Source organism: Mytilus trossulus, chromosome 4, assembly GCF_036588685.1.
Source record: "Mytilus trossulus isolate FHL-02 chromosome 4, PNRI_Mtr1.1.1.hap1, whole genome shotgun sequence".
Lineage (NCBI taxonomy): Eukaryota > Metazoa > Mollusca > Bivalvia > Mytilida > Mytilidae > Mytilus > Mytilus trossulus.
In genome coordinates this window covers 3280119-3286341 of record NC_086376.1, presented here as the reverse complement: position 1 = coordinate 3286341, position 6223 = coordinate 3280119, and the positions used below count along the sequence as shown (strand labels likewise).

General features: G+C 31.2%; 1 long non-coding RNA gene across 1 annotated transcript; it reads right to left on the bottom strand.

The window, feature by feature from the left end:
• Positions 1 to 1077: 1077 nt before the first annotated feature.
• Positions 1078 to 5590, bottom strand: LOC134714497 (uncharacterized). Its single transcript, XR_010106545.1, has 3 exons — positions 4866 to 5590; positions 3368 to 3458; positions 1078 to 2666 (listed from the first exon to the last, which is right to left on the bottom strand). It is a non-coding gene; the product is annotated as an uncharacterized LOC134714497 (long non-coding RNA).
• Between the last annotated feature and the right edge of the window lie 633 nt (positions 5591 to 6223).

The following is a 6223-nucleotide window of genomic DNA, read 5'->3' as shown; positions in this document are numbered from 1 at the left end:
CATCAGATTCCTGACTTAGGACAGGTGCAAACATTTGCAGCGGGATTAAACGTTTTAATGGGCCCAAACCTTCTCCCTTTTTCTGAAACAATAGCATAACATCACAACATATAAAAACATACGATAAAATATCAATTAGCAGACTTAACTCAATCAAAAAATAGTCCAGTTATAGTTGGTTTCCTTGAAGGTTTTCAAAATGCTCAAAGAAGAATGTCGACTTTTGGGTAAATACAATGTGACAGTAACTCAACAATAGAGTAAACAAAAGGCTATGAAAGTGTCAAAGTACAGTCTTTCCCAATAAACGATAATAACTAATGGTATCTTATTAATTTTTCCTTGCAAGTCTTTGCATGAAAAATGTTACATTTATGTCATACAAATGCTAGTCAGATTACCTCCACATAGCTTTGAAATAACTATCAAATGTTGATTATTGTCTTAATACAATGTACCTTCATTTTAAAGTTATATATTGTGCACAAAACAACAGGTCATGATATTCTTGATCCGAGGTAACACAAGGGTCAAATGACAGACAATGTTATCACTAAAAACTAATAGTACAAATTAGTAGGTACATCTTTCATGCTGTAGGTGTTAAAAAATATAGGTAAGCAAGTTGTAAGAGATAGCGCCAATATAACAAAACATGATACAATTTCAAATGCAGAAACCATTATGGCCTGATCTATGTAAAAAAAACAAGCGAAAAAAAAACCAATTCGAAATGATTAATTAATTACCATTGAATTAAAAGTGAACTTCAAAATCGACAGGAATCACAATACCCCAAACATAATTCAGCAGATGGAGAGTTGTCTCATTGGCACTCATACAACATCTGCCTATATCTTTAGAATCACTATACCCTAAAATATTATTCTGAAGGGATAAATATAACCTGAAATATTATTACAAGCAAATACCAGCTTTTCGATTTGTGTGGTCTGACCCAGCCAGGGATTTAAACTAAAAACTCTTCCTCTCAAAATAACTGAAACACTTAGATTATTTCTAAAAAGTGGAACAAAATATTATTTAATAATAATATTTTAAAGAAACATAAAAATGTTCAAATAAATGTTATTTATTAAAATGAGAAATGATTTATGTAGCAATCACCTTATATAATACTGATACTTACGACATAAGAATATGGCAATATTGAAAAAAAAATACACCCCGCTTTAAAAAATACTCATACATTGTAGGGAAGAATCATAGGTGTTTAATTCTTACAGAAATTTCAACTTTACAATCGTTATGAACTAGCAAATAGGGAAATAAGTTCATGTTATTCCACTTTAAAATAGTAAATAGTAAAACAAATAATATATGACATTTTTTGTGACTACTTTTAAACATACAAGTAAAACAATACTAGCATTCTATAAAATATACCATTCCTTCTAATGCATTATGAAATACTATTTGACATTTCTTTTAAACTATTACAAAAGAATTCACTTACTAAAATCAAGAGGAGCAATATTCAATTTCATGGACAGGGTGTTAAATATTATTTTAAAGCTAAGAAAAAATTTACGAAGTCACAGGATTTACCATTAAATTTGAAAACAAGTTAAATTTTCTTTTCTACAAAAAACAAGAGTTGTCTCCTATTTGCATTAGCCTTATCATGAAATACTGTTACCAAAGTACCTACAAATATGGGAGATAACTCATTAAACTAAAAATGAAGTCATAATTGGGAGGAAGGGGTGTTTAATATCAGATAATATTGAGAATGGAAGCTCTTTTGTAGATGACGACATAAATATAATTTGAAATTCCAATGTCAGACCAATCAACTTAATGCATTATCTAGACCTCTGTTTACAAGCTAATTTTATTTACAGAACTATAATACTGTCATCTTACTTTTTTGCATCTTATATAGCATATCTAACAACAAATATATAACAATCATATATAAAACTAATACATTCTAATTTATTGCAGGCCTTCCATGCAGTGAAAAAAACTAGCTCATATGAAAAGATAAACAAGTGTATTCCCTCCCCTTAACCCTTAAACTCGGCCTGCTAGTTTCCATTCCTCACAACTTATGCACAGTTTGTTAAATTCAAAAACAAGTTAAATCTTCTATTTACATTAGCCTTATCATGAAATATCAAAATATCAAAAGTACCTACAAATATGGGAGATAACTCCTTAAACTCTAGGAGTAGTTATCTATACTACATGTAAATTGGATGAGAGTTGTCTCATTGTCACCAATTTCACATCTTCTTAATTCTATATACCTATAAAAGGATGGTAGAGCGTAAGGACAGGAGTAAAACAATATCCCCCCCCCCCCAACTGAAAGGGCATAAAAAAAGATTTAAACCAATGGCAGCTGATTGTTCTCAAACGTCACATCAAAGTCTTACATTAATCACCTAGTACATGTATTAACTAAGACCATATAGGGGCGAACTGTAGGCCTATGAAATTCGAATGTAATCAACATAACTGGTTTAAAAGAATAAATCTTTACAACTGGCTCTCACCCTTTTTCTATCTCTCTCTTTAAACATAATTGTATTATACTACATATTTTTTTGTCAATAAGTGTTTCCAAGTTTCTCAGATCAACAGAATCCGTTCTTCTTCTTCTGCTTCAGTTGATTTCTAAATTAACAAGCACACTTTGTCTACAAATAGAAAATAACATTTCATTCAAAACATAAACTAAAATTCACAAAATAACATAAAAATGTTGATGTCAGAAGATATTTACATTTTATCCATACATGGGGTAACCAGGAGATAGAGGCTTAGAAGAAATTCTTCATATGAAGCAGTTCAGAATTGTATTAAATCTAATGGCATCTTAAGTATGAAATGCCACCATTGTACTTATATTTTACTTCAGATTTGTTTAAAATAAACATGTCAATTTTTTCAGGCACCATGGATTGAAAATTTTCATTCAACCAAAGATTTGAAGGATAAGGACAATATGCCTTCAAACTAGTTTAACCCTGCCACACTCTGTATGTGCCTGTAATTCAGTGGTTAATGTTTGTTGCTGTGTTTTGTTCATTATTTTGGACATGAATAAGGCAGTTTGTTTTCGAATTTTTTTTAAAAATTTTACAATTTCCATTTTTTAGCTGACTATGTGGTATGGGTTTTACTAATTTTTGAAGGCAGAATTGTGACCTATAGCTGTTAATTTATATGTCATTTGGTTTCTTGTGGAGGATTTTCAAAATTGCAATCATACCACATCTTCATATTTTTATATCGGTAATAAGGCATCCTATTATTATAGAAGCAATAAACTAGAACCGTTCATTATCTTTAATGTTACCTTGAAACAAGGATTTATTGTTACAGTCAACATACATACCTTCAAGTTGGTATTATTTTACATTCAGGTCCTACTTCCTTCGATTTTCCTTCAGTAAATCATTTACGTGTTTTCAAAATATCCAGGATAACTGAAAAAAAAATTGAATCCATAGCTGTGATAGTTTTAAACACTTATTGAATAGATATAGGAAGATGAAGGCTGTATGTTGACCTATAGTTGTTAACTTATATATCTTTTAGTGTCTGGTGGAGTCAGTTGTCTCATTGGCAGTTATACCAATCTTATTTAGATATCTATACATGTATATGGAATTTAGTCAATTTATTAACATCTAATCATAGCAGTTAAATTAGATATAATATTGCTAAAGTGACATATAGGTCCAATGGGCCAGGTGTAAATATCAAATTGCTATGTATATACATGTAATTGTTTAGATGTATGTTATGATTCACATGTCACTATAATAAATAATAACTTATAACTTACTAATACATAACATTTTATCTAATAAATATACATGCATATTATCATGGCATAATAATACTTCTTAATTTACTAGGCTAATTCTTGTGAATTTTTATAGTTTTTTATTTTTTGTTTATGCATGAATTTTTTTCCACCTATGAATTCTTATTTGTAATACCTACATAGTCATAACTATGACCGTTGGTTTTCCCGTTTGAATGGTTTTACACTAGTAATTTTGGGGCCCTTTATAGCTTGTTGTTCGGTGTGAGCCAAGGCTCCGTGTTGAAGGCCGTACTTTAACCTATAATGGTTTAATTTTTAAATTGTTATTTGGATGGAGAGTTGTCTCATTGGCACTCACACCACATCTTCCTATATCTATAACTGTTAATTGTGACCTGTGGAGCAGGAACTGTGTACCCCTCCTATTCTTTCAGGAGCACCATTGTTAAAATTCTACATTTTGTTGGGATGATATTATATATAGGGGTCATCATTAATTGTCAACCATTTTCCAAAGTGTACAAAACAGGGCATACACTTTTTTAGACCCCCTACCCTTCCTTAAAAAGTATACATCAACCATTTTCAGATTTCAAGACAAGATTCAATCATTCTTAAAAAAAATTAAGATCAAGTCTATTATAGTTAAGTTTAATATAGAAACTTGCATTGAAAAAAAATGAAACATATCGGACTGTTTTATTTGATAAATAAAAAAATGCATACTTTGAAGATGTTGAATTTTTTTAATGTGCATTGTATCGTCAAAAACAGCCCATATTTATGTAGCAGAAGAATTCGACTGTCCAATGAATAACTAAAAGTTTACATTTTAACGATTTTGTAAAACTGCTATATTTTGGGGCCAAAAAGGGGTCTTACTGGACCTCATCCTTTATCCCTTTTCTACCCTTAAACAGAATATCAATGAATATTTTTGGTGCTCCATGTTAATTATCTTGTGGAATTATGTATTAAATGTGAATTTATACATCAAAATCATTAAACTACTCAAATGAAATGACTGGACATGTACTACATGTACCTTATGCATATTTACCTTGTCTTTTGAATGTCAAAGCTTCATGCAGACCCAGTTGTGATGTTCCTCATCTGGGAGATTAATCAGTATATAATCATTCTTCCTTTTTACAAGGATAGGTTGTTGACATATTTCTCAATCCCAAACCTGGAGAACCAGAGAATCTTTACTCAAGCTTTGTTTCCTTTAAATCAATTGCAGACCAAGGCTGACGAGTCAAATCTACCAAAAATTTCATATCAAGAGTTTTCTTCTCCTAGACATCCTTTCAAGGCTTATGACCATCATTCAGCCGGCTATTTGACCCATAACTGGGGCAAGGGTGATGAGTGCTAGGGATGTCCGCATGTCAATCGGCCTACACACTTCATCTCTAGGGTCCTTGCTACTCCGAGATCCTCTACAGTCAAGCCTAGGACACTAGATCCTAGTTACCGTGTGCTGTCACGGGGAGGCACTGTAGAAGTCTTGTTAGTGTAGAGGCTATATACTGGAAGGAAAGACTTACGCACTCAGCTTTCTTTTCACCTATGAATATAAGCTATCCAGCGGCAGTTTAAGAGTCTTTGACTCCCAACCACACTAGACGCATACACAAACCTGTGGTAACACCACCAGCACACAAAAAAAAGGGGTCATTATTTCAAATTTAGAAAAAAAGAAGGTTATTTATTTAAATTTGGAAAAAGAAATGATTATTTATTCAAATTTAAAAAAAGAAATGGTTATTTATTCAAATTTAATAAAAAAAAACGAAGGTTTATTTATTTATAATTTTAAAAAAGGAAGTACATTGTATTATTTATTTAAATTTTGAAATAGGAAGGTTTATTTATTTATAAATTAAAAAGGAAGAATTATTTGAGTTTTAAAAAAGGAAGAATTATTTGAGTTTTAAAAAAGGAAGAATTATTTGAGTTTTAAAAAAGGAAGAATTATTTATTTAAATTTAGAAAAAGGAATGGTTATTTATCTGAAAACTAGAAAAGGAATTATTTATTTAAAATCCAGAAAAGAAAGTGTTATTTATTTGAATTCAGAAAATGGAAGTGTTCATTATTTTGAAATTTATAATGCATTTCATCCAAAAGTACAGGGTTATTTGTACTTCACAATCTTTATAAAGCAACTATACAGTATCAGAACAGTGTGAAATTACAACACCAACACATTACTTACCTCCCCCCAGCAACTTTTTAATCTCTATTACACTAGGCTGTGGGGTAGCCCTCCCTGACCTCCAAGACCCTAAATACACTGGATTCTCATGGGTTAACCCTCCCTGACCCCAAGCCCTTAAAACAAGTCCCTGGATTCCCATGGGGTAACCATCCCTGACCCCAAAACCCTTAAAAACAAGTCCCTGGACTCCCATG